Source organism: Euprymna scolopes, chromosome 10, assembly GCF_053919585.1.
Source record: "Euprymna scolopes isolate OS-2025 chromosome 10, ASM5391958v1, whole genome shotgun sequence".
Lineage (NCBI taxonomy): Eukaryota > Metazoa > Mollusca > Cephalopoda > Sepiida > Sepiolidae > Euprymna > Euprymna scolopes.
Genome location: NC_136491.1, coordinates 30,236,181 through 30,250,044, shown reverse-complemented (window position 1 = coordinate 30,250,044; position 13,864 = coordinate 30,236,181).

Sequence of the window (13,864 nt, the reverse complement as noted above, 5' to 3'; positions counted from 1 at the left end):
TTCTTTGCAAACACCTTGTGTGTATAAATCTAATTTTAAAATTTTGCAACACTGAAAGGAAGCTACTTCAGATTTGTCAACTTTAAATGTTGGCAAAATCATTAAAAAACCAAAAATCAGAGCATGCACAACATATTGCTAAAAGCTGTTTTTTTTTTTATTGATTCAGTCTGTGATGTTTTACGCGCAATTTTTGTAATAAAAAAAGAAACAAAAATATACATATATATATATATATATTAAAAAAAAAACACAAAAAAAAACTGATATCATGAAACTCTTTTTGCATATTAATCGATTAATAAGATTCTCCATGCTTCTTCTTCGACAGAGTTATTATTTAAAGATAATTCAACCTCTGCATGTTTGACAAAAATTGGACTAGTTTCAACAATGTATTATAGATCAGGAAACATTCCTGGGGTTTCTTCTCTCTTTGATGGCTCCATAGACCGCCATGTTAAACTAGATTTTGGATGATTCCTCATTTCTCAAGCTGAGATTATCTCAACCACCTTGCGGTATAAGAATCTTATCTGCTCTGTTAGTTTCAAAAATAGCTCATGCTAGCGAATTTAAGCTTAATTCGAAAATTTGGTTGTTTTGTTTTATGGCATATCAACTAGTGTTGGGACGATTAATTGGAATCGGGGAAAAATCGGCACTTTTAGGTGTATCAGAATCGGTGTTGAAATCGGAAAAATTTGCACATGTATTCCGATGCCAAAAACGATTCTTTTAATTGTCTTTCTATTTATTTTTTTTTTTAAACAAAACCTTGCACTGTTAGTAATAAAAATAAAAAAAATTTTATTTAAAAAAAAAACTGTTGATACTAAAATTTATAGATAATCCCTCAGAAGTGTATTTTTACATTTGAGAAAATATATACACATTTAACAGGTGTTTTCACGGTGATCGGGAAAGAAATAACAACTCTGTTCTGGGGTAGTTAATACCCCTATATCTATGATAGTATGGATTCGTCTGGCACTATGTAAGCCAGACATTTCTGCCGTCGAGCAGAGAGCACCCGCGTTCTCCTCTCAGCCTTGGCCTTGGCCTTGGCCTTGGCTGTCAGGCCAGGAGAAAAAATAAAAAAGTAATCAGTTCTGGTCAATGTGGGGCAACCCTTCATATCAGACAATTGCTATTTTTGGACTCTGCCAGAGTGCCCCCTTGGGGGAGCTAGTTTCCCTCCCCAGATTAAATAAGGCCAATAGCCATTAGTCGTGTGCTCTCGTGTAATGAATGAATGCGTGAATGTAGGATTGACATGAAATTCTTAAAGATAAACTAAAATGACCGAAAAATGGGCTGAAATGACTTAAATAAATAAAAAGTAAATGACTTATAATTACTTTAATGAACTTAAGGATGAATTGAATGACCTTAAGAATGACTTGAATGCTTAAAAAATAACTGGAATTGTTCAAAAACAACTTGAATGATCTGGAGAATGACTTGGAGACTGACTGGTTGTAAAGTGGGTGATCATTTTACATTAAATTAATACGGAAAAGTGATCCCCACTTTATATAAAAAAGTTACAAACATAAGTACAGCATGTAGTAAGAACAGATACCACACAAGGCCAAGAAAAGCTTAAAAAGTTAAGAGCAGCATCTATTAACAACAGACTTTTGATCTTAACCAAAAAGGCCAAGCACAAAAATGTTACGGACAGACCGACTTATAGAGTCGCTTGCACGGGACTAAAAACGGCTTTGTGCTTAATTTGTTCAGTGGGGAAGCAAATAAATACAAGCTCAGCTGGGGTGTGGTGTCTGCTCTGATGCTGCCCCCAAGTTAAATGGTTCTTCATCAATGGATCGGGAAACCTTTCTATACTAAGACAATTTTATTTTTGCACACTGCCAGAGTGGTTCTTTTTTTTTTGGGGGGGGGGCTTGGTTTCTCCAACATTAAAAATGACCTTGTGTCACATTTTGTTTTCGTAGGGAAACGAATAAATACTGAGAGCACATGCATAGTTTAACTGCTCGCAGTTCACACCAGAACTCTTTCACCTTAATATTGTGATCCTCTAAACAGGACCACAGCAAACTCCATAGTTAAATATTTAACGATTTATAAAGAATTGAAATTGGAAATTTAGTCTGGAATCAGTAAGTGTATCGGAATCGGGAAAAATATTGGAATCGTCCTATCACTAATATATATAGCCTTTTCGGTTATTTAATTCAGAATCTTGTCATTTTGGTAAAAGTTTTTATACTCCAAGTTCTTTGTATCTTCAAATATTTATTTATGGTGCTTGGTTTGGTTGTTTTGTAAAGACAAATTGCTTTTGTTTTTGACTTTTGAGAATACGATTTAGTTTTGCAAAGGAAAAAGATATAAAAACAATAATATCAATGTTTGGTGCATTTTTTTTTTCTTTTTTTCTGTCGGGAAGCTGATAACCTCAGACAACCTGATCTGGTAACACCATTTTTATTTGAAGAAAAATATCGACAGAATAGAAACGAGTGAAATGCAATGGCCTTAGGAAGTGTTTATTTTCGCTTACAGTTGCAATGTATAAACTCAGGTTCTTGCTTGTCTGCGAATATTCAAATGCCGATGTTGATTTCGTAAACAAAAACAAAACCAAAAAACTAATAACAGCCAAAAAAAAAAAAAATAAATAAATAAATAAGAACCAGAAAACAAAAACAAAAAACAACCTAAGAACAAAAAAATCCACCAAAAAACTAAGGACAGCCCCCCCCCAAAAAAAAACATTAGAGGGAGTGCTCATTTTCGACGTCTGTAAAAAAGAAAAACAGACATATGGATGGACGACTAACTCTTCTAACTATACCACATCCACACACATTGAGTGCTGCACCTTAAACACGTCTTTCTTGGTTGATGTCTCGCCAGCCAAAGAATTTGAAAATCTCTGCTTAAAAAGCATGTTGTTTCGCGACTTTCGTCTACAGTCATCACCAATCCTTTTTATGTTTTCATTTAACCATGCATGTGCAAACTCTTATGCATCCGCGCCATCATAAAACTCAGAATATTTTTTTTTTTTAGTCATGTTCAGCCCTCACAAAGCATATCGCCACTTGGACGCAAGGGGCTACTATTTGGGGTCACGTCTAGGAAATAATATTTGAAAATATAAAGAACTTGACATATTCTAATACATTTCCCACCATAAAACTACAATACCATTAAAAAAAAAATCGTTGAATTTTGGAGTTAATGAAAAAGAAGAATGACCTTCAGATCGACAAGTTCGCCGCATCGAAGCACACGCACAAAAATCTGTCCTGTTCCCCTTTAGATGTTATCGCAAACAAGCTTTCTTCAAGTGACACCAGATTGCAAAGTACACCGTGCCGACGTCAAGCCAACCAAAAAGAAATCGTTTCCAATTGAAGAAATGCTGGCTTTTTATATTGTCAAACCCGATCGCGTCTCAATTTGCATAAGACACGTTTTTGTCTCGTGTCGGTCAGGTTTCTGGGTTTAAGACGTTTTCTCTTTCTTTTCTGAAGCGAATGAGACCCGTGCTAATCATGCGCACAGCAATTTTCCGTACAGTTGATTTTAGTTTTAACATTCCGTACGGTTGATTTTAGTTTTAACATTTTTATTCATCGTAATGCATGTATTCAAAGTTTTTGTGTAGAAAAAAAAAAAAATTAAAAAAAAAAAATAACAAATCCAAATCAGCATTTTATGAATTTTAACTTTTTTACCCCCTCCCCCCATTTTTTTTTTTTTTTTTTTTTTAAATCAGGCATTAAATATTCATAATCTTTAAATGTAAATTCTAGGTCCCATATATTATAAGTTAAATTAAAAATGTTTTAAACGCTAAGTTATTCAATATTTTTAATCTAAGTTTGTAGGAACAGAGTAGGGGTTAGTGGAATTACGCCGTACCGACGTCGAGCCGACAAAAAAGAAATCGTTCCCAACTGAAGAAATACTTTTTCTCTTTTTCTTAAGCAAACGGCACCCGCGCTACAATTTTCCTTACAATAATTAACTTCCCCCCTTGTCGATGTTCATCATGTGTCACTTCATATCTTCGCAGCATTGTAGGCACATTAAGAAGTACGATGACTTACCCTAACCCGACGTCCTCCTACATACAGCACCTGGAATTCCCAAATTGGTCACCCATCTACTGAACTATACTGTAAAATGATTAAAAATGATGAACAGTAAAAAAAATGGAAACGGCGGGTTTAACCGGCTTCTCCAAGGAAGTAAGTTCCATGGGAGTATGAAATTCACAAGCGGTCCCCAGTCGCATGTATATCCACGTTAGGGGAGATGATGACGTTATTTTTTTTTTTTCAACTCTTACAGGGAGGTGTTGACGTCCTCCTACATACAGCGCCTGGAATTCCCAAACTGGTCACCCATCTGGTACTGACCCTCGACAAACCCGACAGGCTGCTAAATCCCACCCCCACACTGCAGAGATCCCAAGATGTAAAAGATCTTTTTACTCCAATAGTTTCTTCCCCAGAACCGCTAGACTCTGGAATTCCATTCCAGGTTCCTGCTTCCCCAACAGTACTGACGTGCAGAAGTTCAAGTGTAACGTGAACCGTCATTTTGCTGCCCAAATCCCTACACAGTAGTTGTTGCCCCTGATAGTAGCCCCCTACACCAAAGTGGCAATTTGCCTTGTTTGGCGTGAAAATGTAAAAAAAAAAAAAAATAAAAAAAAAAAACTTCAGTGACATAACGAGAACTAGTGTGTAAGAGGATGGTCTCGTGGTAGTGCGTTATTGGGAGGAAACTCAGTTTTGTTCTAACACATTTCATATACGTACAATAGCATATAAGTAATTAACCTTTCCTTCTTCGTGTTGATGTTCAACATGTGTTTCTTTATATTTTACCATATCTTCTCAACACTGTATTAAATGCAATGACTTATATGAATTAAGTCAATCATGAATTTCAAATCAGTAGACAAGTCCCATATCACATAAATGGATATTAAATTTCATATAGAAAATATATCGTCAAATCTGAAATGTGTTATTTACTTAATTCATATATATGTGGATAATCTTTATATTAATATCGTAATTCGCTTTGGCCGTTATCATGCTGTGCACCCCCCCAAAAAAAAGGAAAGTGGAATATTCCAAATAAACCTTGTCACCCCTTAAAAGTAAAGTGGAATATTCCAAATAAATATCTCTCCATATATATATATATATATATATATATATATATATATATATATATATATATATATAATGAACTAATTTTTTCCTCTCTGATTTTGACCTTAATAGGATTGAAAATCAAAACATTTCATGCAAATGTAATACGCACAAACTGCAGCACATTATCTGAGGTGTATTATAGGCCTATTACCTCTACACTTCCTCGATAATCGTCGATTTCTATATTTTTTCTGCTGAGAGTTCACTGCCAAAATCGGTTAGAATCAATAGAAGTGGTAAAATCTTTTCTCTCTGATAAATTCCTTCTTCCCCCGCCACCACTTACACTATTGCGGGATCGTTCACAAGGGACAGTACGAAGAAACACCGGTTTGGGTTTTCTTTACTTCATAGTTGCTTAAAAAAACTGGAATGGAATTTTGACGTTCCTTTTCTTTCTGTGCTTTCTACTGGGTGAAACACACCATGAACTTAACCGATTCGAAGGGTTATTTATGCCATTTTTTCTTTCACTTTATTTCGTTTTGTAGTTGATTAAAAAAAACTGTAATGGAATTTTAACGTTCATTTTCTACTGGATGAAACGCACCATTGGACTTAAGTAAATCGAAGGGTTATTTATGCCATTTTTTTCCGCTTTTCGATGTGTTTTTTTTGTTTTTGTTTTTCAGAACACGTTCATATTTTTCCCTGACTTTTGCTTTTTGTTTTTCCGATTTCTTTTTAAAAAAAGTTTTACGTTTGTTCGCTGTTTTTTTTTTGGGGAGGGAGAGGGGGGCGATTTTTTACAGAAGTTTAACATCGTTTTTTTTTTTTAATATTCAACACAGGTTATTACTTCGCTTATTCTTTACTTTGACCTCCCCCCCTTACACACACCTCCAAACAACCGGGCAACACCGGGTACACCCGCTAGTTCTTTAATAAAACAACAAAAAATTGGTGTCGGTTTTAAAGCAAAGCTAATAAAAACGATTTGTTCTCCTTCGCCTTTTAGATCAAAGTGTACTATCTGTTCTTCAGATGCTACATTTCAATTTCTTGTAATTATATATATTCATTTGAAAATAATTATATACTAGCAAGACCTTCCACAGGGGAACTCATTCATATGTAATATATTGATGTTGGCATTCTGTAGATGTTCAGCGTAAATGGAGACGCTCTGATATGATTGTAGCTCTTTTGTTAAAACTGCAAAATGATGTATCTAAGCTAGCAGAGATCCTGGTCGTAAAGTACACTTAAATATGCTATTTTAATTCTTGCAGATATCGTATATATCATTACAGAGTTAATGTTCTGTCGATTAGTATATATTATAAAGTTGCGATTTCAAATATATATATATATATATATATATATATATATATATATATATCCATATGATATGGGTGCATTAGCTTGAATCGAAACCAAAAGCAAAACTTATAAAAAAAATATATGTATATATATATAACTTGAGTTCTTTCAGCTATAATCGAAACCAAATCCAAAACTTATAAAGAATTCTTGATAAAATTATTTATAAAAAGAATAGGTTACTGGAGTGCCAACAGCTATAAGCGAAACCGAAACCAAAACTTATGAAGAATTCTTGGTAAAATTATTTATTACAAGAAATGGAAGTCTATAACAATTAAACGACAGTCACTCGGATGTAAGTGTGACACACAAAATAAATAACACACACGCTATCCTATTAATACACACACACACACACATATATATGTATATGGGTTGTGACACCCGAACAAAAATGCTATTTCAAATTCAAGTGTGACAGGCTGATGGACAAAGTCTCTTACATAAATGCTTGGACGTATCTGAAATGGTATCCATTCAGTCACGTTTTGAGATAAAAAAAAATGCCATTTTAAACTGTAGTATGATAAACGGATGGTCCGAGCAACCAACAGACTCCCCACCCCCACCTCTCAACAGATGGTCAGAGATATATAGACACATCTAGAAAAAAAATGTTTTAATGTGGATTTGTTCCTTTGAGACAAAAACAAAGTGCTTTATTATTGGTGGAAGTTTTTCTTTTTTTCAAATGGCGTAACATGCATGATGTATGGAGGGATATTGTTATTGGCATTCCTGTCTCTGGAGACTATGGTGCATGCATCCCTGAAGTGATAGACGTTTCCGGAACCATCTGCTCTGTGCATAACTGCTCTCCTCCGCTGCAAGCCAATCTCTCCCTTTGTAATGTTAGCTTCTGCAGTTTATTTGCTCACTCCACACATACGCAGAAAAACTAAAGCGGCCTAACGAGGCTTCAAGTTTTATTTATTTATTTTTTTTTTATTACACTTTCACCCCAAACAAGGCACGTTGCCACTTTGATGTAGGGGGCTACTATCAGGTTGCAGGGGTTCTATATAGGGAGTTTAGCAGCAAGATGTCTGTTTACATTACACTTGAACTTCTGCATGTCAATACAGTTGGAGAAGCAGGAAACCGGAAGAGAATTCCAAAGTTTTGCAGTTCTGGGGAAGAGGCTATTAGAGTAAAAGGCTTTCTTACGTCTAGGGATCTCAACTGTGTAGGGGTGGGACTTTGCTGCTTGTCGGGTTTATCGGGGTATTTTCGTCGAGGGGGTATGAGGGCTTGTAGTTCGTCAGAGTATCCACCATTTAAATACTTGTAAAACAGGCAGAGGGATGCAACATTTCGTCGGTGGGACAGGGGCTGAAGTTTAGATGACAGTTAGGGACCTATTAGGTTGGCAACTCTCTTTTGAACCCTGTCCAGGAGTGAGAGACCTGTAGCACATGCACCAGCCCAAATGTGACAGCAGTACTTCATACATGGGTGAATGGTGGCTTTGTAGAGGTACAGAATATTTTTAGGCGTAAGTAACTTTCTAGCACGATAGAGAGAGCCCACTTTCTTTGCAGCAGCCTTAGAAATAATCTCGATGTATCTATTCCAACTCATGTTTCCTGTGAACGTTAAGCCAATGAGTTTGAACAAAGTGCTCTCAGGTAAAATATCTCTAGCCATAGCTATTGGTGGTTGGTAAGGTTTCATGTAATTATTAAAGGAAACGATCTTTGTCTTGGCAGCTTTGAATGTTACCATCCATTTTTGACCCCACTCCACTACAGACTGAAGGTCTTCCTCTAGGGTTTCGGCCATTCCCTTAGATATGTGCTCCTTAGTTTTCCCCACGTGCCTGCTTTCGAGCGTGATGTCGTCGGCAAATATACCCATCTCAGAGACAATTTTATCAGGTCCCGAACTGTCATCTAAACTTCAGCCCCTGTCCCACCGACGTAATATTGCATCCCTCTGCCTGCTTTACAAGTATTTCCAAATTATCAGAGATAGGATCTAAAAGAATGCCGGGTATGAGATTTGGTATCAATTTGATTACAGGAACTGGCAGAAAGTGACACATATACCATCTTTGGAACCTTGTTTTCCAAAAATACATTATCATTTCAAATATCAACCAATTTCTCAGACGGTCTCTTTTCTCTTAGCTAAATATTTCTACCATTGCAAACCTGTCGTATGCATTTTAATTTTGCATCACACTAAATATGCAGAAGCGCACTTGTTATCACAATTATTATCAGAAATATAGAGACGTACAGTAATCACACTGACCCTATCTGCCCACTCGGCCAAAATATAGATACTTGTCAAAGAATGAGAGTTCATATAAAAACATTGTTTTAATTTGAATAAAATAAAATACGCATCAAGTGCGCTTGAAAGCCAAATCACAACGTAATATTAAGGAAAATAAACAAATATTTTACGTGTTTGAAATTTATCACAAATATATTTTAGAGGTATACTCCATCTTCAGTGTGTTGTTTCTTTTTTTCTTGTCTTTTCTTCTTCCTTGTCATGTTATTAATTTGGAGGAAGAATCTGTAAAGAGTCATGCGTTGTTTCTAGCGGTTGTATTTTGTAATGTTTGAACTGTGCGTGGGCAACGCGAGAATAACGTCAAAGAATGAGAGTTCATATAGAAACGTTGTTTTAATTTGAATAAAATAAAATACGCATCAAGTGCGCTTGAAAGCCAAATCACAATGTAATATTAGGAAAATAAACAAATATTTTACTTGTTTGAATCAAATGCGCTTGAAAGCCAAATCACAACGTTATATTAAGAAAATAAACGAATATTTTATTTGGTTGAAATTTATAACAAGTAAAATGTTTATTTTCCTAATATTACGTTGTATTTGGCTTTCAAGCGCACTTGATGCGTATTTTATTTCGTATAGATACTTGTGTCATTTTTGAGTAGACCCCACTACCAGCCTACTTATCTATGGATATATATAAAAAAAACTTACAGCTCAGGATGCCCCTTATCTGAAGGGACATTAATTTTCTTAAGACTCAAGTAGTTCATAATCACAATATGATATCTCATATCAAAGAAGACACTACTAATTTCAAGGTCAGTCCATTTCTTGGATGGTTTCTCTTTATCTTCTCCTAGCTAAATATTTCTTCAGTTGCGGACCTATCGTCCACATTCATTGCAACGATGATGATGATGATGATGATGAACGAAAATTTTTACTAATCAGTTTAATATAAAAACGGCTATATGTCTGTCTGTTTGTCTGTCTGTCTCTATATTTTCAAACTCTATCTCCCCCGAAACTAAAAATCGCAAAGCGGTGCTAGGGGCCTCAAATAATTGGATTCTTTTTGCAGGCCATTCTTTTATGAAGCTAAAATAGTTTCAAAATTGAAAAAAAAAAAATCATTAAACATTTTGTACATTCATCTTAGTTTATTTTTAATTTTTAATTGGTTTGTATGTGTGTCACGTTGGTACAGTGGTAACGTCACCAGTTTTGAATGCGGTAGCTTCGATTTCGATTCTAGCTGATGGCACCTAAATACGTTTTTTTTTACTTTTGAAATCACGACTCTATAATAATACATACGAAATATGGACAAATTAAAATATCAGATTTAAGCGTATTTTATGCCCGTGCAAAGCTGGGCCCCACAGCTGGGCCTCACCCACCCCCACTAGTTATATTATTATCTCAAAGATTCCAGATGATTTCTTGGGAGGTTTCTCTTCTCTTAACTAAATGTTTTTCCCAAAAGAAAGGGTGTAATTTGGCTCCATCCTTTCCTCTCCTCTGCACAGACGTGATGTTGCTAGTCTCAGTCTTTTCTATAAATACTATTATGGCATTTGTTCTTCAGAATTGTTTGATCTATGTCCTGCTTCTTTTGTTCCAGCTCGTTTGACCCAATGATCTAGTGGTCATCAATTCACTATCCTGATGGATCATTGTAATACAGCTTCCTAATCCATTAGTTTCGTTCCAAGAACTGCAGGAGTGTGGAACTATCTGCCTCCTACCTATAGCTAAGTCTCATCGTCTAAAGCAAATAATCATCTATCGTTCTTGTTAGCTCCTTACATCAAGTAGCTTCACGCCTTGTCTGGAGCAATTTCCATAAAAAAATCTTAGAACTTTTGGGTTAAAGTCCCGTTTAGCTCAAAAGCTGTTTAGCTGGTTGTTAACTCCAAGAAAGGTTTGATAGATCTTGTATTCGTTTTTATTCTGCTACGTGTTTAACTATGTGTTTATATTACAGATACCTAACATATGAACTTATTTTATTAGATTTTCAAAGTTAGACCCAAAATAACAATGCATCTGACAAATCCATATTTGATTCAGACTAGCCATTTTTGTTTTTGTCTTACACTATGACCTGAATATAATTTAGTTTGCTTAAGTTTTTTTCTTATACTAATTAGGCCAGCTAAGAAATATATAAAATTGAGGCTATCATTTATGACCTAAACAGAACCAGCCGCTTACGAAATTGATAAAAATAATTTCTTATATTTCTTCATGTCTAATAAACAATTATCTTCTTCTTCTTCTTCTTCTTCTTCTTCTTCTTCTTCTTCTTCTTCTTTATGTGTTTCCACATTATATGACAGGATCTGCAAATGTTATTTTGTCTCTCCATTTCCTTCAGTCATGCATCTGATAAGAGTGCACACAGACGATTTTCAAGTTTTGGTGAAGTGTATTGTGCCAATGTCGATTCGCCCATCCTCTTGGCCACTAACCTCCGATCTGTCACCTTGTATCTTACCAAGGCTGTTATTAGCTTGTAGGATAGAACTGAATTATCTCAGTCGAGATGGGTGATACTCCATATGACTGACAAATGTTATTGGTGATGTGGTTGAGTAAAGTAATACCTGATGTCTAATGCAGCGTCTTCATCTCTGTAATGGTGATGCTATTCTACAGCTTCTTTATAGCTGACCAATATTCAGCACCGTAAAATGCAACTCGTCAGATGACCAAGCGATGGATCTTGAATTTCACTGATCTTCTTATCACATATCACTGGCGTTGCGTTTTTCCACTTCAGCCATGCATGTTATGTTTTAAGCTTCCGTTAGCAACAATTCTTGACCTCAGATACTTAAAAACATCTGTTCAGATAAATTCTGTGTTGCCAACGGAATCCTGCACCCTTTCATCAGTTGTTAAATCTTCGGTCTCCAATGAAGAGTCATATATTTTTGGTCCCCCAATAAAAGGAGGGTGGACCTGTAAATTAACTCTTGTCCATTTGTCCGTTCGTCTGTTCACACTTTTCGCAATAACTACGTCTCGGAATTTTTAAAAATTTTGCACAAACATTAAACATGATATGAGTAAAAAGTAACAGAACAGATTTTCCGGGAAAACTCCGGTTGCCCCCTCTAGGGGTGCCTTTCAAATTAAAATGGTTCAAATTGACACTTTTGTGTTTATTAAAAAAAATTGATGCCTTGGATTTTTATAAAACTTTCTGAAAAATTGTAACTAACTGATTTCTATATAATTTTGTTTGTCTATACTTTGCGATAATTCTTGGGTGTGCCCTAGGGGCTCTTTTAGGGCTAATAAAAACATTCCATTTTTGGGACTATTTTACCATATTTGTCCAAAATTTTCTGTGTATATTCAATTACCAGTTTTGCATGGTGCTGAACTCAAATTTAAATATGCTAAGGCCTTGGGGACATTTGGGGCTAAATGGGGGAGGGGGGTGCAAATGATGAAAGTTATTTCTTTTCTTGTATATATATTTATATATATGCAAATTTATATATGTTAAGGCCGTAAAGTGCACAGTTTGTTCATTTTCACCAGGATTTGACGTCCCCTGGGGACTTTTGGGGCTAAATGGTGGGCGGAGAGGGCAAATGCTATGACTCGTTTACTGTGCACTCATGGGGGGACCATGCATGCTTCACTTGTTTTTTTTTTTCATCCCAAACAAGGCAAAGTGCCCCTTTGATGTAGAGGGCTACTATCTGGGGCATAATTTGCAGGGGTACTATGTTGGGAGTTGAGCAGCAAGATGTCGGTTTACATGACACTTGAACTTCTGCATGTCAGTACAGTCAGGTAAGCAGGAACCTGGAAGTGAATTCCAAAGTCTAGCGGTCCTAGAGAAGAAACTATTAGAACAGAAGGCTTTCTGGCATCTGACGATCTCTACTGTGTAGGGGTGGGATTTTGCTGCTTTTCAGGTTTGTCAGGGGTATTTACGTCGAGGAGATACAAAGGCTTGCAGTTCATCAAAGCACCTAACATTTGAATATCGGCAAAGAAATGCAATATTTCATACATTAGGTTGAAGCGTAACTGACAGTTCGGGATCTATTAGGTTGGTGACTCTCTTTTGTACCATGTCTGGTAGTGAGAGACTAATAGCAGATGCACTAGCCCAAATGTGTCAAAAATACTCCATACATGAGCAGATGGTGGCCTTATAGAGGTACAGGATATTCTCAAGCATAAATAATTTTTTAGCATGGTAGAGAAAGCCAACTTTCTTTGCAGCAGTCTTGGCAATGCCCTCAATGTATCTGTTCCAACTCCGATATTTCTTAAAATTACTTGTATACCATATTATCAGGTAATAATAACATTTCTTTCTAAAACGCACTTACTATGATGGCTGTAAATTTTAAGGATATTCACCAATCAATATTCATGCGAATTTAATCAATTTTCAGGTAAATGATGAAGTGCTAAAATGGCGTCATAATTTCTTTGTCTGTGTAATGACTTATTATTTTTAAAAACATCAATCCTGGAACTAATGTGATATCGATCCTCAATTTGATAGAACTAATTATAAATAATGTAATATTTTTATATCACAAAGCGTTTCTAAAATCTTTGATGGGAGAAATATTCTAGTACTTATATCTATTTCTAATATATATATATATATATATATATATATATATATATATATATATATATAATCACAGGTTTCCATACCAGCTGATTGTTGGATAATTTTATTCTGAGGTATATATATATATATATATATATATATATATATATATATATATATATATATATATATATATATATACCTCAGAATAAAATCATCTAACAATCAACTGGTATGGAAACCTGTGATTATAAGATTTACAAAATATTACTGGCAGTAATATTCTATAAGTATTATCCCACCTAAATAAGAATTGATCGATATACAAGATAGAGCAAATAAATCAAATTTTAGTCATTCAATGAATTTAAAAATTTATGACGTGAAATGTTTGAGTTTCAGAGAAAAGGATTTTTATTATTCTATGTAAAACAAAGAATACTTTAGAAATATTATAACTCCTTATCCTATAGCATTTCGAT